The sequence below is a fragment of the Oncorhynchus keta genome, chromosome 2 (genome assembly GCF_023373465.1).
Source record: "Oncorhynchus keta strain PuntledgeMale-10-30-2019 chromosome 2, Oket_V2, whole genome shotgun sequence".
Taxonomy (NCBI): Eukaryota; Metazoa; Chordata; class Actinopteri; order Salmoniformes; family Salmonidae; genus Oncorhynchus; species Oncorhynchus keta.
Window position 1 is genome coordinate 17,665,061 of NC_068422.1, and position 22,555 is coordinate 17,687,615.

At 41.6% G+C, this 22,555-nt stretch overlaps 1 protein-coding gene across 4 annotated transcripts in view; it reads left to right on the top strand.

The window, feature by feature from the left end:
- LOC118373514 (disks large homolog 5-like) overlaps positions 1–22,555 on the top strand; it is a 180,904-nt gene that overhangs the window by 23,124 nt on the left and 135,225 nt on the right. The gene's annotated exons all lie outside the window — the stretch shown is intronic.

Here is a 22,555-nt window from a genome sequence, read left to right on the forward strand (position 1 = left end):
ATGGTCCACAGACACATGCACAGTCGTGAAGAAGGCAAGCAGTACCCGTGCATCAAGTCTGACACCAACAGGCTCCTGAACAGTTTCTATCCCCAAGCCATAACACTTCAAAATGGCTACACGGACTATCTGAGTTGACCATATTTATTTTACTGTCACTCCAACACACATGCAAAGACTCAGATGAGAGGCAGACCCATAACATGATGCAGCCATCACCATGCTTGAAAATATAAAGATTGGTACTCAGTGATGTATTGTTGGATTTGCCCCAAACATAACACTTTGTATTCAGGAGCTAAAGTTAATTTGCCAAATATTTTGCAGTTTTACTTTAGTGCCTTATTGCAAACAGGATGCATGTTTTGTAATATTTGTATTCTGTACAGGCTTCTTCCTGTTCACTCTGTCATGTAGGTTAGTTTTGTGGAGTAACTACAATTTTGTTGATCCATCCTCAGTTTTCTCCTATCGTAGCCAACTGTTTTAAAGTCACCATTGGCCTCATGGTGAAATCAGTGAGCAGTTTCCTTTCTCTCTGACAAATGAGTTAGGAAGGATGCCTGTATCGTTGTAGTTACTGGGTGTATTGATACACCATCCAAAGTGTAATAATAACTTCACCATGCTCAAAGGGATATTCAATGTTTAGCTTTTTAATTTTAATTTTTACCCATCTACCAATAGGTGCCCCTCTTTGCGAGGCATTGAAAAACCTCCCTTGTCTTTGTGGTTGAATCTGTGTTTGAAATTCACTGCTCGACTGAGGGACCTTACAGATAATAGTGTGTGTGGGGTACAGAGATGAATCGTCAAAAAAATAATGTTCAACACTATTATTGCATACAGAGTGAGTCCATGCAACTTATTATGTGACTTGTTAAATAAATGTTTACTCCTGAACTGATTTAGTATTTCCATAACAAAGGGGTTGAATACTTATTGGCTCAATACATTTCAGCTTGATTTTTCTGCTTCTAATTTTTTTTCATTGTAAAAAAAAAACATAATTCCAATTTGGGATATTTAATCCATTTTAAATTCAATCTGTAACACAACAAAATGTAGAAAGGGTAAATATTTGTGAGGACTTTCTGAAGGCACTGTAGCCTTGTCCTACCAACATATCTTTCAGCATAACATCCTATCGCATGATTCTCTTCCCCGCAGCCAAATTGGCAGAAGAACTCATTACTCTGCAGCAGATTAAAAATCACACCCCTTGACAATTCTCCAGACTGGTGCCACTAACTTTTTCAGTTGGTGACACAAGCCCATGATTTGGTCGCACCAATTTCTTTCTGCAGTGTCACACAATAGAAAAGGATTGTAATCACCTTATGAAGTCATCCACAGCGCTTTAGACTGTGTAATAGACTACTGAGATGGAAGGCTATTCAATAAATAAGTTGTTTCATCTAACATGTCTAAGCAGGAATGCATGATTCAATATATTTTGATGTGCAACCTAATCCAGTGATTGTCATGAATTTTGGAGTTGACAATGTTATTGTTGTTATATTATTCTGTTAAAATAGGGCTCCATCATTTTCTAAATGTTGTTGTTCAATAGAGATGAATTGTCCTACATCTTTATGAGAAGTAATATCATAGACACATTTAATTGGAGATAATTCACCACATGAGGAAGTGAACACTACATAATAAAAACCCACTGCTAGTAGTCATGTATTAATCTAACAGGAAATGTAATGTTGTCACGACTTCCACCGAAGTCAGGTCCTCTCCTTGTTCGGGCGGCCTCACCTGTCTTCTAGCCATCGTCGATCCACTTTTCATTTTCCATTTGTTTTGTCTTGGTTTAAATTTCCTCATTTACTTGTTGTGTATTTAACCCTCTGTTCCCCCCATGTCTTTGTGTGGGATTGTGCACGTTCCCCGGGAGCGCACAACGGGCATTTATCTTGTTGTTCTGGATGCCGTTGGTTTTGCTTAATAAATCTCTGGGTTATTACACAGTTCTGCTCTCCTGTGCCTGACTTCTCCGCCAATTACGCACCTGTCCTATAAAACACGTTGCAATGGACAATTTCACGCATCATATCTTAAAGCCATATCAAATATCTTGGTTGTAAAATAGTTGCTATTTAGCTCAATATTAATAAAAATATATACCCACAGAAAGAACAACAGTAGTTGCTTCCAAAGCTATGTATTTCCCGAATTTGGATTTTGAAATGTTATGCAAGTCTATCATCTACGCATAGTCACTTTAACTATACATTCACTTACATATTACCTCAGTTATCCATACTAACCGGTGCCCCCGCACATTGGCTACCCGGACTATTTGCATTGTGTCCCTTCAATCCCTCCCCCCTCCAACCCACTCTTTTACACTGCTGCTACTCTCTGTTTATCATCTATGCATAGTCACTTTAACTATACCTACATGTACATATTAATTAACCTGACTAAACGGTGCCCACTCACATTGACTCTGTTCGGTACCACCTGTATATAGCATTTTACTGTTTTCTTTTGTATTTCTTTACTTATCTATTGCTTACCTAATACCTATTTTTTTACTCAAAAATTGCACTGTTGGTTAGGGCTTGTAAGTTAACCTGTTGTATTCGGCGCACGTGACAAGTAAACCTCATTCTCTCTCCCGGAGCGCACATCAAGTGGCTCCCTCATCACAGCAGCAGGCCCCAGCGAAACAGGCCCAGGGGCTGGGCAGACACTTTCTTTACAGGAATCATGAGGCTAATGCACTTTACTGTTTGACCAATTCATGATTTTAGTAGACAAAAGATAAACGTTTCAAAAAACTTCCTGTGTGAGGTGATCATGTTCAGCTCGCACTGATGCAACCAATTAAAATGTACCTTGCCCAGCCAAGTCAAAGGGTCTCGTTCTGGAGAACACTGTGGCTATATTGTAATCAAAATTTTGTCAGTCTGATTGCAGCAAACTAACTAGCTAGCATTATCAATCTGTTATTACCAGAACGATGCACTTTCAGGTGTCTCTTGAGGTTGGTAGTATTTTTCCCTGTCAATTTGTGGGTGCAAACGCTTTCTTCTCTCGCTTTCTTCCATGGAAACGTTGCATTCGTAATGATAAGTAAAGTGGCTCCCGTTTTCTACCGGGAGCTTGTTCCACTGGGAGAGTAGCCTGGCGAAATAGGTGATGAAATGAACAATGTATAGCCAGGCAAGAAGACAGGCTTTCAATACTGCACTGTCAACACAGCAGCCTTACTGCTCTGTTCTGTTGTCTCTATAGACCGAAGTCATGCTGCATCCCACAGGGTGTGAGGTAGATAACCTCATGTTGATCAACACATGCCGAGAGAGAGAAGAGGGGACAGAGTAGGAAATAGACAGAGAGAGAATGGGGGACAGAGTAGAAAATAGACAGAGAGAGAAGAGGGGACAGAGTAGGAAATAGACAGAGAGAGAATGGGGGACAGAGTAGGAAATAGACAGAGAGAGAATGGGGGACAGAGTAGGAAATAGACAGAGAGAGAATGGGGGACAGAGTAGGAAATAGACAGAGAGAGAAGAGGGGACAGAGTAGGAAATAGACAGAGAGAGAATGGGGGACAGAGTAGGAAATAGACAGAGAGAGAAGGGGGAACCGAGAGAAGAAGCACTCTGGATGGATAGCACTTGAGCTGTTAATGTTACCTAAGGGAATATCACAGATTGGGTTGAAAGGCTTAGCAAATTAACAGAAGTCAACAATAGTGATGGCAGATATGGTAGCATGCATTTGACGGGGGAGAGACGATATGAACTGAGACAACATTGATACGTATGTTCGACTTGCTACCAGTACTTAATAGCAGCTCTTATCTGTTTGGGGGTTTCGTTCACGAGCCCAAGGTTGTTTTCTTCTAAATTAACGAAACATGCCATACTTCTCTATATGACGGTAGCTGCAGGGCATGGTTCTGGCAGATGCAACCTTTTGTCTGTGCTGAATGCTCTGTCTCTCTGGTGGATCTCTAAATTACTTTGCTGCAGCATATTAGAGATTGGGGTGTGTGATGTCTTTTTTTCACGTCTGCTTGTATTGTGTGTGTGTGTGTGTGTGTGTGTGTGTGTGTGTGTGTGTGTGTGTGTGTGTGTGTGTGTGTGTGTGTGTGTGTGTGTGTGTGTGTGTGTGTGTGTGTGTGTGTGTGTGTGTGTGGCTTGTCTTCCCTGTGTTCTGTTTCACTTGCTCCAAACACCAGCAAGCAGTGGTGTATTTTCATTTTTCCAGTTGTGCTCACTTTCTTCTACAAGGCAGAATGGAGCAGTTTGCTAGGAGAGAATAATGTCTCTGACTGTGTGTGTCCTAAATGGCAGCTTATTCCCAATAACTATCACACTAAATAGGGGAATAGGTTGCCGTTTGGGATGTTGCCAGCTGTCTCGGTCCTTATGCCCTGCATTTCATCTTACACTCCTTCTTTTATCTTGTCATCTCCTCCATGCATCCGTCACTCTATCCCAGATCTACCCCTTTAGTGTTAAAAAAACAAACATTCATTACCAAGTCAACTCTCAGGGGACATCTTGTTCAAATGTTTTGTTATTATTACAAGACTATATTTAGACTTTTCAATTGAGGGGATAGTGGGCCATTATTTCACATATCCCAAGAGGGCTTTATATTTTGTTGACTTTTATTACTGTAGGATAATGTGTTATTATTAACACATTACATATGGTGAACATATTCAATCTGTCTATATCCCAGTCTGTTGTCCCCACTTGATCCAATATGTCAGCCATTGTTCCTGTACCCAAGAAAGGGATGGTAACTGAACTAAATGACTATTGCCCCGTAGTACTCACTTCTGCCATCATGAAGTGCTTTGAGAGGCTAGTTAAGGACCATATCACCTCCACCTAACCTGACAACCTAGATCCACTATACTTTGCATACCGCTCCAACAGATCCATGGACGACGCAATCTCCATTGCACTGCACACTGCTATCCCAACTGGACAAGATAAATACCTAAGTAAGAATTCTGTTAATCAATTACAGCTCAGCCTTCAACACCAAAGTGGCCTACAAACTCATCATAAAGCTCAGGGCTCTGGTTCTGAACCCCTCTCTGTGCAACTGGGTCTTGGACATCCTGACGGGCCGACCCAAGTGTTGAAGGTAGGCATCGACACCTCCTCCACGCTGATCCTCAACACGGGGGCTCAACAGGGATGTGTGCTCAGCCCCCCCCCCCCTGTAGACTCACGCATGTCTCCAACTCATTCATCAAGTTTGCTGACGACACAACAGTGGTAGGCCTGGTTACCAACTATGATGAGACAGCCTACAGGAAGGAGGTGAGAGCTCTGGTGGAGTGGTGCCAGGAAAATAACCTCTCCCTCAAAGTCAACAAAACGAAGGAGCTGATTGTGGATTACAGGAGACTGTAGAGAGAGCACACCCCCATCCACATCGACGGGGCCGCAGTGGAGAGGGTCAAAAGCCTCAAGTTCCTCGGCGTGCACATCACTGAAGACCTGAAATGGTCACTTCACACAGACAGCATGGCGAAGAAGGCACAACAGCACCTCTTCAACCTCAGGAGGCTGAAGAATTTGGATTTAGCCCCCCTCACAAACTTCCAAAGAGCCCCATTGAGATCATCCTGTCGGGCTGTTTCGCTGCCTGGTACGGCAATTGCACCATCCTCAACTGCAGGGCTCACCAGAGGGTGGTGTTGTCAGCCCAACGCATCATCGGGGGCCCACTGCCTGCCCTCCAAGATATATACAGCGCCCGGTGTCACAGAAAGGCCAAGAAGATCATCAAAAACCTTAGCCACCCGAGCCACTGCCTGTTCACCCCACTACCATCTAGAACACATATGTCAGAGTCAAGGCCCGCGGGCCACATCCGGCCCGCGAGAAGGTTTTTTACGGCCCCTGGGATGATCTTGATTTATTATTAGAACCGGCCCGCAGACCGCAGCAAGCCGGCAGCCCGCAGATCTTTTACACGCACCAATACTACATTTCCCACAATGCAACGGTGACGCACCGAGCAGTAGGCTGCTTCATTTCAATATTTATTGGCACAGCAGTTGTCAGCATCACAGTAAAATTAACTTTCAGATACCCATCAAAAATGGCAAAACGGAAGGTGGACACTGAGAACCGGGGTTTCAAACAAGGTGGGAGTCGGAGTATTTGTTCACGGAGGTAGCTGGAAAACCTGTGTGTCTTCTGTGTGGAGAAAGTGTGGCGGTACTGAAAGAGTATAATCTGAGACGACATTATGAAACGAAACACGCGGACAAAAACAAGAATATGGACATGGAACAAAGGCTACAAAAGGCAGAGGAATTAAAACGAGGCCTCAAATCTCGACAGGCTCTGTTCAAAAAAGCCAAATCACAAGGCCAGGCTGCTGTCAAGGCCAGTTTTATTTTGGCAGAAGAGATCGCTAAATCAGCCCGGCCATTTACGGGGGGGATTTCATCAAAAACTGCATGATTAAAGTTTGTGACGAAGTTTGCCCAGAAAAAGGCAACTCTTTTTAAATGTGAGTCTGAGCAGAAACACCATTGCCGAGAGAGTAGACCAGTTGTCCATCAATCTAAAAGAGCAGCTTGTGAAAAAGGGAAAAGATTTCATTGCATATTCCTTGGCTGTGGATGAGAGCACCGACATTTCTGACATTGCCCAGTTGTCAATTTTCATCCGCGGAGTGGACTCCAGCCTAAGCGTGACAGAGGAGTTTTTGGCTTTACGTCCTATGCATGGCACAACTACGGGGCATGATTTGTATGAAGAGGTGTCAAGATGTGTAAATGAGATGGAGCTGCCTTGGGAAAAACTCGTGGGTTTGACAACCGACGGAGCACCTGCGATGTGTGGACACAGGAGCGGACTGGTGGCGAAGATACGGGAAAAGATGCAAGAGGAAAACGCGACAGGTGAGCTGACAGCTTATCATTGTATCATACACCAGGAAGCGTTGTGCGGTAAAGCCTTGAAAATGGAGCATGTAATGAGCATCATCACGCGCACAGTTAACTTTATCAGAGCCAAAGGTTTGAATCACCGCCAGTTCAAGGCATTTCTGACGGAGTTAGAAACGGAGCATGGTGATTTGCCTTATCACACAGAGGTGCGATGGCTAAGCCAGGGAAAGGTGCTTCAAAGATGTTTCGAGCTTCGTGAGGAGATTTGTCTGTTCTTGGACAGCAAAGGGAAAGACACAACACAACTCCGAGACGAAATGTTTCTGTGTGAAATGGCTTTTCTGTGTGACATTACGAGTCATCTGAATGCAATGAACTTGCAGCTGCAGGGTCGGGATCGTGTCATCTCTGATATGTACAGTACAGTGAAGGCATTTAAAACCAAACTGACTCTGTGGGAGACGCAGATGCGGAAAGAAAATTTGAGCCACTTTCCCAGCTGCCAGACCATGAAAGAGAAGCTCTCTACCAGTGCGTTCCCGAGCGCACAGTTGGCTGATAAAATAGGTATGCTTGCCGCTGACTTTCGACGCCGATTTGCTGACTTTGAAGCACAAAAAGCAGGTTGGAACTGCTCGGTAACCCATTTGCTGTTGACGTGGAAAGCTCACCACCAAACCTCCAAATGGAGTTGATTGACCTCCAATGCAATGATGCACTGAGGGCAAAATATGCGGCAGTGGGTGCTGCGGAGTTCGCCCGTTTCCTCCCCGACACAATGCCCCAGCTGCGCATCCAGGCTGCTCAAACGTTGTCTATGTTTGGCAGCACATACCTGTGTGAACAACTGTTTTCTTTGATGAACTTGAACAAAACATCACACAGAAGTCGACTTACTGCTGAACACCTCCACTCAATTCTGAGGATTTCCTCAGCTCAGAGCCTTACCCCGAACATTGATGAACTTGTGGAAAAGATGGGACACCACCAAGTATCACCCTCAACCTCAAACAAGTGAACATTACTGTGCAATCACATATTTAGAGTTTTTACTCAGTTCAAGTTTAAAAGTTAAAGTTTAATATTTGTTTTCACTGCATGTTACTTCTCCTTAAACAAAGTGTTGTTTTTGATTAATAGATTTTTGCACTTTATTTTATTGTATTTCAATCCAATTATATTTTAAAAATATTTCAGTTGAGTGGATGATAGAAAATTGCTATTATTGTTTTTTTCTTTGAAGTAAATTTAGCCCACTTTTGCTAAAATAGAAAATATAGGCTACTGATGGTGCCTTGAATACCGGTTTCTTTCATTTAATGTTCATGTTATGGGGATTTTTATATAAAGGAAATTTGTCTTTTGTGTCTGTTGAAAATTAGAGATTACTGACAGAGCCATAAGAAAATATTGCTTTATTTATCTGATCATATTGGAATATATTTGTTAGGTTTTCAGTAGGTTCAATTAGGTTCACTAGACTATATGCGTCATTTAAACATTTTTCAATGAACATTCGAACAGTCCGGCCCTCGGCTTGTAGCTAAATTTTTTATTTGGCCCTCCGTCCATTTGACTTTGACACCCCTGATCTAGAAGGAGACAGTACCTGTGCATCAACGTTGGGACTGAGAGACTGGGAAAAACAGCTTCTATCTCCAGGCCATCAGACTGTTAAACAGTCATCACTAGCGGGCCTCCATCCAGTACCCTGCCCTGAACTTTAGTCACTGTTAATAGTGCGCTACCACCCGGTACTCTACCCTGCACCTTAGAGACTGCTGCCCTAAGTACTCTGCCTTCAGATAGTATTCATACCCTTTGATTTATTCCTGATTTTGTTGTGCGACAGCCTGAATTCAACATGGATTAAATAGTTTTTTTCCCCAAGTGAAATCATGTTTTTAGATTTTTTTTTGCAAATTTATTGAAAATGAAATAGAGAAATATTTCATTTCCGTAAGTATTCACACCCCTGAGTGAATACTTTGTAGAAGCACCTATGCCAGAGATTACAACTGTAAGTCTAAGTCTAAGTCTAAGTCTTCTAAGACTTGCCTAGTTAAATAAAGGTAAAAACAAAAAAACAAAAGTCTCCAGCTTTCCACACATGGATTGTGCAATATTTGCCCATTATTCTTTTAAAAATGCTTCAAGCTCTGTCAAATTGGTTGTTGATCATTGCTAGACAACCATTTTCAGGTCTTGCCATAGATTTTCAAGTAGATTTAAGTAAAAAAATGTAACGTGGCCACTTAGAAACATTCACTGTCTTCTTGGTAAACAACTCCAGTGTAGATTTGGCATTGTGTTTTAGGTTATTACCTTGCTGAAAGGCAGCGTAGCCTAGTGGTTAGAGCGTTGGACTAGTAACCGCAAGGTTGTGAGTTCAAACCCCCGAGCTGACAAGGTACACAATCTGTCGTTCTGCCCCTGAACACTGTTCCCAGGCCGTCATTGAAAATAAGAATGTGTTCTTAACTGACTTGCCTGGTTAAATAAAGGTAAAATAAAAAAATTATTCTCCGTGTCTGGTGGACAGCAGACTGAACCAGGTTTTCCTCTATGATTTTTCCTGTGCTCCATCTGTTTAATTTCTATCCTGAAAAACTCCCCAGTCCTTAACGATTACAAGCATACATAACATGACACAGCCTCCGCTATGCTTGAAAATATGGATTGTGGTACTCAGTAATGTGTTGTATTGGATTTGCCCCAAACATAACACTTTGTATTCAGGACCTAAAGTTAATTGCGTTGCCACAGTTTTTGCAGTATTACTTTAGTGCCTTGTTGCAAACAGGATGTATGTTTTGGAATATTTGTATTCTGTAAAGGCTTCCTTCTTTTCACTATATTATTTAGATACATTTTGTGGAGTAACAATGTTGTTGATCCATCCTCAGTTTTCTCCTATCACAGCCATTAAACTCTGTAACTGTTTTAAAGTCACCATTGGCCTCATGGTGTGGTTTTCTTCCTCTCCGGCAACTGAGTGACTGGGTGTATTGAAACACAATTGAAACACCATCCAAAGTGTAATAATAGCTTCACCATGCTAAAAGGGATATTCAATGTCTGCCTTTTATTTTATTTGTACCCATCTATCAATAGGTGTCCTTCTTTGTGAGGCATTGGAAAACATCCCTGGTCTTTGTGGTTGAATATGTGTTTGAAATGTACTGCTCGGATGAGGGACCTTACATAATTGTATGTGTGGGGTACAGACTTGAGATATTAATTGAAAAATCATGTTCAACACTATTATTGCACACAGCGTCCATGCAGCTTATTATGTCTATTTTTACTCCTGAACTTTAGGCTTGCCACAACAAAGGTGTTGAATAGTTATTGACTTAAGACTTTTCAGCTTTTCATTTATTCATTTGTAAATATTTCGAAAAATATAATTCCACTTTGACATGATGGTGTATTGTGTGTAGGCCAGTGACAACAATCTAGTTTTAATCCATTTTAAATTCAGGTTGTAACACAACAAAATGTGGAATAAATAAAGGGGGGTGAATACTTTGTGAAGGCACTTTACATAGAGTAATTGGTCACTGGTCACTTTAATGAGGTTTACATACTGTTTCATCCACTTTATATGTATATTTTGTATTCTAGTCATGGCTCGTCCCATAAAAATACTGTTGTACACACATTTTCTATTCATATACTGACCATGTCGAACCACCCCATCATACTCTCTTGTGTGTATATATATTTATATTCTGGACATTGCTCGTTGCTTGATATTTCTTAATTTCTTTGTTTTTACTTTTTGGATAATGTGCATATTGTTTTGTATAGCTAGGTATTATTACTGCACTGTTGGAGTTAGAAACACAAGCATTTGGCTACATCTGCGATAACATCTGCAAATCTGTGCACGCGACCAGCAAATGTTGATTTTATTTAGTACTGCATTATTAAATTCAGTACAGAAACGTATATTTTTTTGTTGATTTTTTAAAACACACTGTTTTGCAATGAATGTCTACAGCAACCTCAGCAGCACTCAGTAGAGTAGCACCATGGGGTGCTAGCTATTTCCATCCTCCTCTGAGTACATTGAAACCTAGGAGGCTCATGGTTCTCACCGCCTTCCATAGACTTACACAGTAATTATGACGACTTCCGGAGGACGTCCTCAGCATGAACTGACATCTCTTCCACCCAATCAAAGGATCAGAGATCGAATCTAGTACAGAAAGCATAAGCTACAGCTAGCTAGCACTGCAGTGCATAAAATGTGATGAGTAGTTCACTCAAAGAGAGAGAAAGTCAGTAGTTGAACAGTTTTTAACATATTAATTTATTTAAAAATTAATGAGAAGCAGCAGAGAGAGCAAGCTAGCTATATTTCTTTGTATTTGTTTTTCACTTTCACTGACTTAGCTAGCTAATGTAGTTAGCTAATTTAGTTTACTCAAACACCCGGCTCAAACAGAGAGGAATGCTATTTATGTTAGCTAGCTGGCTAAAGCTATCCAACACTGGAACTCTTCCAAGTCAAGGTAAGCTTTCAGGTAAGCTTTCGGTTGTATTAATTTATTGCCACCAGGCGAAGGTAAGGCCAGATCGGAAACAGATGAGAAACCATTTGCTGCCCTGGATCCAGAGGTTTCGGCGCCTTTTTCCCTGGGGGCTTCCCGATTCAAAATGGAGGTACCTGCGCCTTCTGTCTCCCTCTCTGGTGGCTTCTTCCTCGGGTTCAGATCCTCACAACTCCCCCTCATCAGACCATGAGCCTGTCTAAGTCTCCAGCCCATTCATCATCCATGATGGATTCTACAGCTGGCTCGGGTCCATCGGGCCCCACCACCCTTCGGTCCTTTAGGGGTTTGTGAAACCACTCGAGGCGAAATAATGGCTGGACCTCCTCGGCCATTGCACAAGCTGTCGTCATCAGCAGCTCCATGGTAAGAAACATCTCGGTTCCCAGGGCAAAAACCCTGTGCTAACCTGGAGCACGAGTACAGGACATTATAAGGCTGCTTCCGACTGTTCTGAGATAGCTGCCGGGAGCTGACGCTGTGGTAGTCCATATGCGATTAAACAATATTAGGAGGAGGACTAGCCCGGAACTGCTGAAAATGTATTTTAAAGAACTGATTCAAGCTCTGAAAGATTCCAAAAAGCAGCTAATTATTTAATCCCTGTACCATTATTGGGCCTTGGGTGTAAAAGATTCAGCAGGCTACTGGCATTACACTCCTAGCTAAAAGATTACTATCTCTGTTGGAATAACCTTTATAGATAACTTTGACACCTTCTGGAAACAGAAGATAATGGAGTCCATCCAAATCATCGTGGCTCCTGGACTCTGTCCACACAAGGCAGAGTTGAGACAATGATTTATCAATCATACAAGCCCAGCTCAGATAATCCCTGCCATTGTGTCGCTGAATTGTAGTAATGCTGCAGTAAATGTACATTATCCCAGGAGTTTGGAAGTCACAATGTAAGTGACCTAATTTATGTCCCTCTAACTCCCTGAATGCATCTGTCATTCCTACAGCCATTGTATACAGCAATCATGTGCCTATGAACCACAGTTCTACTGTTAACAATGGGGCGGTGTGCCCTAGTTGGAAGCACTATCAGCTCAAACATAAATAACATTGTCATGTCTACTTCTGATAAGCCTTCCAGTAAAGCAATAAAAACAATCAAGCATCCCAGGAAAGTGCAAAAAATAGCCCACATTAACATATGTAGCCTAAGAAACGAGGTTCAAGAAATCAATAACTTGCTAGTCAGAATATGAATGTAATTTGTTACTATCTTTGAAACCGACTTAGATAGTACCTTTGATGATACACTGGTAGCAATACATGGCTATAACATCTACAGAAAAGACAGAAATGGCAATGGGGGCGGTGTTGCTGCCTATTTCCTGTAAAGCTTAAAGAGGATCTCATGTTAAATGCTGTTGAAGTAATATGGCTACAGGTTCCCGTCTCACCTAAAGTCCATTCTTGTGGGAAGCTGCTATAGACTACCAAGTGGTACCAGTCAGTATCTGGATGATATATGTGAAATGCTTGATATCAACAGAGAGGTATATTTTCTGTGTGACCTTAATATTGACTGGCTTTCATTAACCTGCCCACTCAAGATAAAGCTTTAAACAGTTACCAGTGCATGCAACCTGGTTCAGGTAATCAGTTAACTTACCAGGGTATTTACAAACAGCACAGGAATGAAATCATCAACATGTATTGATCACATCTTTACTAATGCTGCAGAAATCTTCTCTAAAGCAGTATCCAAATCCATTGGATGTAGCGATCACAATATCGTAGCCATATCTAGTTAAACCAACGTTCCAAAGGCTGTACCTAATATAGTGTATAATAGGTCATATAATACGTTTTGTAGTGATTCCTGTTAATTATGTAAAGAATATTTGCTCGTCTGTGGTGTGTAATGAGGAGCAACCAGATTGCTTATTCCAGTTACTAATACACACGCACCCATTAACAAAAATGTTATGGTTGAGGCAAAAGGAATGACTGTCTGCATGACCGTTTGGCAAATGTACTGAAAATGTATAAATCATGTGACAAAACTTAAAAAAAAAAATATATATATACTATGAAATAAAGATAAATTATATAAAGTATGAAAGTAAAGAGCTTTGGAGTACCTTAAATTAAATTTAGGGAAAAAAGGCAAACTCAGCTCCATCGTTCATTGAAACAGATGGCTCATTCATCACAAAACCCACTGATATTGAACACTTTAATGATTTTTTTAATCGGCAAGATTTACAATCTTAGGTATGACATGCCAGCAGCAAATGCCGACACTACAAATCCAAATATAACTGACCAAATTATAAAAGACAAGCATTGTAATTTTTATTTCTGAAAAGTGAGTGTGGAAGAGGTGAAAAAATGGACAAGTAACCTGGGTCTGACAACCTGGAAAATGACTGAGGACAATAGTGGACGTTATTGTCATTCCTATTTGCCATATCTTCAATATAAGCCTAGAAGAAAGTGTGTGCCCTCAGACCTGGAGGGAAGCAAAAGTCATTCCGCTACAGAAGAGTTGTAAAAGTCCCCTTTTACTGGCTGAAATAGCCGACCAATCAGCTTGTTATCAACCCTTTGTAAACATTTGGAAAGTGGTGTTTGAACAGATACAAACAAATTGACAACCGACTTCCAGCATGCTTATAGGGAAGGACATTCAACATGCACGACACTTACATCAATGGTCAGATGACGCAGATGCTATGCTACATGACTGTTTTGCTAGCACAGACTGGAATATGTTCCAGGATTCATCCAATGGCATTGAGGAGTACACCACCTCAGTCACCGGCTTCATCAATAAGTACAGTCACTGTCATTCCCACAGTGACCGTACGTACATATCCCAACCAGAAGCCATGGATTACAGGCAACATCCGCATAGAGCTAAAGGCTAGAGCTGCTGATTTCGTGGAGCGGGACACGAATCCAGACACTTATAAGAAATCCCACTACACCCTCAGACGAACCATCAAACAGGCAAAGCGTCAATACAGGATTAAGATTGAATCCTACTACACCGGCTCTGACGCTCATTGGATGTGGCAGTGTTTGAATGCGGCAGTGTTTGAAAACTATTACGGACTACAAAGGGAAACCCAGCTGTAAGCTACCTAGTGACGCAAGCCTACCAGAGGAGTTAAATGCCTTTTATGCTCACTTCGAGGCAAGCAACACTGAAGCATGCATGAGCACCAGCGGTTCTGGATGACTGTGTGATTATGCTCTCCGTAGCCGATGTGAGCCAGACCTTTAAACATGTCAACATTCACAAACCCGCAAGGCCAGACCGGTTTAACAGGACGTATACTCAAAGCATGTGAGGACCAATTAGCATGTGTCTTCACAGACATTTTCAACCTCTCCCTGTCCGAGTCTGTAATACATGTTTCAAACATACCACCGTAGTCCCTGTGCCTAAGAAAGCGAAGGTAACATGCCTAAATTACCACTTCGGTAGCCATGAAATGCTTTGAAAGGCTGGTCATGGCTCACATCAACACCATCATCCCGGAAACCCTAGACCCACTACAATTTGCATACCGCCCCACAGACGACTTAATCTCAATCGCACCCCACACGGCCCTTTCCCACCTGGACAAAAGGAACACCTATGTGAGAATGCTGTTCATTGACTACAGCTCAGCGTTCAACACTGTAGTACCCAGAAAGCTCATCACTAAGATAAAGACCCTGGGACTAAATACCTCCCTCTGCAACTGGATCCTGGACTTCCTGACGGGCCGTACCCAGGTGGTAAGGGTAGGCCGCAACACACCTGGCACGCTGATCCTCAACACTGGTGCCCCTCAGGGGTGCGTGCTTATTCCCTTCTTGTACGACACAACAGTGGTAGGCCTGATCACCAACAACGATGAGACAGCCTATAGGGAGGACGTCAGAGACCTGGCAGTGTGGTACCAGGACAACAACCTCTCCCTCAATGTGAGCAAGACAAAGGAGCTGATCGTGGAGTACAGGAAAAAGCGGGCCGTTAGACCCCCATTAACATCAACGGGGCTGAAGATGAGCGGGTTGAGAGGTTCAAGTTCCTTTGGAGTCCACATCACCATGAATTATCATGGTCCAAACACACCAAGACAGTGTCCTGAAGAGGGCACGACAACACGTCCCCCAGAAGACTGAAAATATTTGGCATTGGGCCCCAGCTGCACCATTGAGAGCATCCTGACCGGTTACATCACTGCCTGGTATGGCAACTGCTTGGCTACAGAGGGTAGTGCATACGGCCCAGTACATCACTGGGGCCAAGCTTCCTGCAATCCAGGACATATACACTAGGCGGTGTCAGAGGAAGGCCCCAAAAATTGTCAGACTCCAGTCACCCAAGTTATAGACTGTTCTCTCTGCTACCGCATGGCAACAGTACCAGAGCGCCAAGTCTAGGACCCAAAGGCCCCTTAACAGCTTCTACCCCCAAGCCATAAGACTGCTGAACAATTAATCAAATGGCCACCCAGACTATTCACATTGACACTCCACCACTTCGATTTGTTTTTACACTGCTGTCTATTATCCATGCATAGTCACTTTACTCATACCTACATGTACAAATTATCTCGACTAACCTGTAACCCCACACATTGATTCGGTACTGGTACCCCCTGTATATAGCCTTGTTATTGTTATTTTATTGTGTTACTTTCTATTATTTTTTACTTTAGTTTATTTTGTAAATATTTTATTAAGGGCTTGTAAGTAAGCATTAAGGGCTTGTAAAGTAAGCATCTCACCTGTCAGGTGAGGTCTACCTACACCTGTTGTATTCGGTGCATGTGTCAAATAAAATTTGAATTGATTTGAAATGACTGATTGGCTGAGAGAAATTGATGATAGAAAGATTGTGGGAGCTGTTTTGTTAGACTTTGTTGCGGCTTTTGACATTATCGATGAAAGTCTGCTGCTGGAAAAACGTATGGCTTTACACCGGCTTCTACATTGTGGCTACAGAGTCTAACAGAACACAGAGGGTGAACTTTAATGGAAGCCTTTCCAGCATAATCCAGGTAGAATTAGGAATTCCCCAGGGCAGCTGTCTAGGCCCATTACTTTTTTCTATCTTTACTAATGATATGCCACTGGCTTTGCCAGAGTGTGATGTATGCGGATGACTCAACACTATATATTTGATACTTCTCCCCATCTTAACTACTGTTGTATGTCCATAATAAAGCACTGCTCTACCCTTTTAACAACACTATCAACAAAGGACTTAGGAAAATTGCAATTGGCTCAGAACAGGGCAGTACGGCTGGCCCTTGGATGTACACAGAAAGCTCTTCACAGTCCCCAAGTCCAGAGAGGCTTCCATTAATGAACACTCTGTGTTCCGTTAGACAGGTAACTCTTTATCCACAATATAGCAGGGGGTGCAAATTTATAACACATACGTTTTTCCAGCAGCAGACTATGATCGATAATGTCAAAAGTATTTGGGCCAGTAAAGGGCCTTTACAGTAGTTTGATGACACTTGTTATAAATGCATGGAATAGTCTCTGTATCAGCCTGGGAGAGAAATGGCCGCACATTGGCAATGATCCTCCAAGTAGTAAAAAGTTATTTTGGTCATATTCCTAATGTACGATTTGAAATTGAGTTCAGAATCTAAACTAACACCCAGGTTTTTTACCTGGTGTTTTATCTTTATGACTTCAAATGTGCGGCCAGATTATCTCTCTGTACTTTGGCTCTAACAATAAGTACCTCGGTCTTGTCTTGATTTAGCTGGAGGAAGTTGTGAGCCATCCACATATTTAAATCACTAATACAGTCTAATAATTTATCCGTGGAGCTAAAATCCTCTGATGACACAGAAATGTACAGTTGTGTATCGCCTATGTAGCAGTGAAAATCAATGCTGTGCTTTCTGATAACACTGCTAAGGGGTAACATACATTCAAAAGTTTGGACACACCTACTCATTCCATAAAAAAAAAAAACTATTTTCTACAATGTAGAATAATAGTGAAGACCTCAACACTATGAAATAATATGGATGGAATCATGTAGTAACCAAAAAAGTGTTAAACAAATCAAAAATATGTTTTATATTTGAGATTCTTCAAATTAGCCACCCTTTGCCTTGATGATAGCTTTGCACGCTCTTCTCATTCTCTCAACTAGCTTCATGATGTAGTCACCTGGAATGCATTTCAATTAACAACTGTGCCTTGTTAAAAGTACATTTTTGGTATTATTTCCTCCTTAATGCATTTGGTAAGAAAAACGACAGTCCATCATTACTTTAAGACATGAAGTTCAGTCAATCCCGAAAATTTCTTGAACTTTTAAAGTTTCTTCAAGTGCAGTCGCAAAAATCATCAAGCGCTATGATGAATCTGGCTGGCTCTCATGAGGACTGCCACAGGGTTACCAGCCTCAGAAATTGCAGCCCAAATAAATGCTTCAGAGTTCAAGGAGCAGACACATCTCAACATCAACTGTTCAGAGGAGACTGAGTGAATCAGGCCTTCATGGTTGAACTGCTGCATAGAAATCACTACTAAAGGACACCAACAAAAAGAAGAGACTTGCTTGGGCCAAGAAACATGAGCAATGGACATTAGACCGGTGGAAATCTGTCCTTTGGTCTGATGAGTCCACATTTGAGATTTTTGGTTCCAACTACCGTGTCTTTGTGAGACGCAGAGTAGACGAACGTATGATCTCCGCATGTGTGGTTCCCACTGAGAAGCATGGAGGAGGAGGTGTGGGGGTGCTTTGATGGTGACACTGTCTGTGGTTTATTTAGAATTCAAGGCACAGTAAACCAGCATGGCTACCACATCATTCTGCAGCAATATGCCATCCCATCTGGTTTGAGATTAGTGTGACTACCATTTGTTTTTCAACAGGACAATGACCTACAACACACCTCCGGGCTATTTCACTAAGGAGAGTGATTGAGTGCTGCATCAGATGACCTGGCCTCCACAATCACCCGACCTCAACTCAATTGAGATGGTTTGGGATGAGCTGGATCGCAGAGTGAAGGAAAAGCAGCCAACAAGTGCTCAGCATATGTGGAACTCCTTCAAGACTGTTAGAAAAGCATGCCTGGTGAAGCTGGTTGAGAGAATGCCCAGAGTGTGCAAAGCTGTCATCAAGGAAAAGGGTGGCTACTTTGAAGAATCTCAAATATAAAATATATTTTGATTTGTTGAACGCTTTTTTGGTTACTACATGATTCCATATGTGTTATTTCATAGTTTTGATGTCTTCACTATTATTCTACAATGTAGAAAATAGTAAAAATAAAGAAAACCCCTTGAATGAGTAGGTGTGTCCAAACTTGACTGGTACTGTATATAAACTGACCAGTTCCAAACTTTCATTAAAATGCACATACAATGTACTGAATTAAAGCTACACTCGTTGTGAATCTATCCACCAAGTCAGATTTGTAAAATGCTTTTCGGCGAAAGCATGAGAAGCTATTATCTGATAGCATGTATCCCCCAAAATACTTCAACGTCACCTAACGACAGATTTTGCGATAGCCGGGGGCTACTCAAAACGCAGAAATAAAATATAAAACATTCATTACTTTTGACAAGCTTCTTTCTTGGCACTCCTAGATGTCCCATAAACATAATTTTGGGTCTTTTTTCGATTAAATCGGTCCATATATAGCCTTGATATCGATCTATGAACACTGTGTGAACAACGGAAAAAAATAGCGTTTTCTAATGTAACGTCATTTTTTTTTTATTAAAAAAGTTGACGATAAACTTTCACAAAACACTTCAAAATACTTTTGTAATGCAACTTTAGGTATTAGTACACGTTAATAAGCGATAAAATTGATCATGAGGCGATGTCAATTCTATAGGTGTCCGTCTGGAAATGCTGTCCGGATAAATCTCAACCAAAATATCAGTTCGGAGACCGGAAGAAATGCGCTGCCTTGCGTCTGTTTGACCAAACAAATAGTAGGCAAATGACAAGACTCTAGACAACGTGTGGAAGCTGTAGGTATTGCAACCTCGACCTCATTTAATCCGGTTCACCTTTAACAATCCTTGGAAGTGGCGCATGGATATTTTTTTCCATTTTCAGTGATCAGATTTTCCTGCACTTTTCGATGAAACGCACGTTCTGTTATAGTCACAGCCGTGATTTAACCAGTTTTAGAAACGTCTGAGTGTTTTCTATCCACACATACTAATCATATGCATATACTATATTCCTGGCATGAATAGCAGGGCTCTGAAATGTTGCGCGATTTTTAACAAAAAGCTGCGAATTTTCGCAGCTTCCCTAAGAGTTAAGTTGTGATATCACTTTCCTGAGCAAAATAAATCCGTAGTGGCTTTGCTAGGGCACATATCATCAAACTTCTCATCAGGTCTTGCGTGACTGATATCCAGCCTACCTTATCTCTGAAATATGCAGCAAACTTATCACATTTAGATGTGGAGGAAAGTTCACAGGTTTGCGGGGGTAGGATTTATCAGGACATCAATGGTTGAGATGAGCCCTCCCTAATTATTCTGAATGGTCAAGATTTGTAAGTCGCTCTGGATAAGAGCGTCTGCTAAATGACTTAAATGTAAATGTAAATGTAAATAGAAATGCCATACGAGCTCATTTTTCTAATTGCCTTGTTGTGTATGTGACTCGTTTCAGGATATATTATGCCAAGTTGCTCTCTCAGAATATAATAATGTAACCTGCAACTTTGACTTTCTCCACTTCTGCTCTGCCTTTCTGCAATTTCTCTTTAATTGATTAGTTTCCTCACTTATCCAAGGGGCTCTCCGTTTTGGATGTGGTGTTTTTCAACTTTACTGAAGCTATGGCATTAATAGTTGGACTGGAGCAATACCAGACACTGTCTCTCGTCTCTAAAACAGTTTGATGTTGTTAGGACTGGAGCAATACCAGACACTGTCTCTCAGTCTCTAAAACAGTTTGATGTTGTTAGGACTGGAGCAATACCAGACACTGTCTCTCAGTCTCTAAAACAGTTTGATGTTGTTAGGACTGGAGCAATACCAGACACTGTCTCTCAGTCTCTAAAACAGTTTGATGTTGTTAGGACTGGAGCAATACCAGACACTGTCTCTCAGTCTATAAAACAGTTTGATGTTGTTAGTGTCTGGTATTGCTCCAGACACTGTCTCTCGTCTCTAAAACAGTTTGATGTTGTTAGGACTGGAGCAATACCAGACACTGTCTCTCAGTCTATAAAACAGTTTGATGTGGTTAGGACTGGAGCAATACCAGACACTGTCTCTCAGTCTATAAAACAGTTTGATGTTGTTAGGACTGGAGCAATACCAGACACTGTCTCTCAGTCTATAAAACTGTTTGATGTTGTTAGGACTGGAGCAATACCAGACACTGTCTCTCAGTCTATAAAACAGTTTGATGTTGTTAGGACTGGATTAATACCAGACACTGTCTCTCGGCTCTAAAACAGTTTGATGTTGTTAGGACTGGAGCAATACCAGACACTGTCTCTCAGTCTCTAAAACAGTTTGATGTTGTTAGGACTGGAGCAATACCAGACACTGTCTCTCAGTCTCTAAAACAGTTTGATGTTGTTAGGACTGGATTAATACCAGACACTGTCTCTCGGCTCTAAAACAGTTTGATGTTGTTAGGACTGGAGCAATACCAGACACTGTCTCTCAGTCTCTAAAACAGTTTGATGTTGTTAGGACTGGAGCAATACCAGACACTGTCTCTCAGTCTCTAAAACAGTTTGATGTTGTTAGGACTGGAGCAATACCAGACACTGTCTCTCAGTCTATAAAACAGTTTGATGTTGTTAGGACTGGATCAATACCAGACACTGTCTCTCGGCTCTAAAACAGTTTGATGTTGTTAGGACTGGAGCAATACCAGACACTGTCTCTCAGTCTCTAAAACAGTTTGATATTGTTAGGACTGGAGCAATACCAGACACTGTCTCTCAGTCTATAAAACAGTTTGATGTTGTTAGGACTGGAGCAATACCAGACACTGTCTCTCGTCTCTAAAACAGTTTGATGTGGTTAGGACTGGAGCAATACCAGACACTGTCTCTCGTCTCTAAAACAGTTTGATGTGGTTAGGACTGGAGCAATACCAGACACTGTCTCTCGGCTCTAAAACAGTTTGATGTTGTTAGGACTGGAGCAATACCAGACACTGTCTCTCGTCTCTAAAACAGTTTGATGTTGTTAGGACTGGAGCAATACCAGACACTGTCTCTCGTCTCTAAAACAGTTTGATGTTGTTAGGACTGGAGCAATACCAGACACTGTCTCTCAGTCTCTAAAACAGTTTGATGTTGTAGGACTGGAGCAATACCAGACACTGTCTCTCAGTCTCTAAAGACACGCACTCTACACACACGTACACATGGATCTTGTATTGTAGGTATGTGGTAGTAGAGTAGTGGCTTCAGCGAAAACACTTAATTTGTTGTGAAAAGTATTTTGAAATGTAATGTCATGTAATATTGTATATAACTGCCTTAATGTTGCTGGACCCCTTGAAGAGTAGCTGCTGCCTTAACAAAATACCAGGGCCAGCCAGTGTAACTGTTAAACTGCTTGCTGTACACTGTACGGTGTGATTGTAGAAGGTTTACTAACACCTTAGTTCTATTAGCTATGTTGACTATGATGTTAATACGATGTAGGCTATGTAGCGCTTAGCGGTTATGGTATGAAGGTTTGGCGTGGAATGATTTATTTTTTTGCCTCGTCACAGGCAGATGTTTTGTTGTCCACCGAAGTCCATTACTCGAAGGGAGAAGGTGAGAGGAGGAGAGGGTGTAGATCCGAGAAGGAATTATACAACAAGGAAAGTGATGATGCTGTTCGTATGTGGCTGCTATGAAAATTTACTGTGTGTGCAGGTGAAAAACTTTTCTTGAATGGAAGTAAACAGAATGAAGTGTGGATAAGCCTACCTGAATTTGTTCGATAGAAACTCTCGTTTGCAACTGTTTGGACTAATGATTACACCCCAGATCAGCTAGATGCCGGCAGGATTATGCAAGGTGGTATTGAATGTGTCACTGTTTGTCGCCTTGATTACTCCAATTTGTCTCTCTTACCTGTGCACCTACGTTATAAACTTAGATTCGTAGGCTAGTAT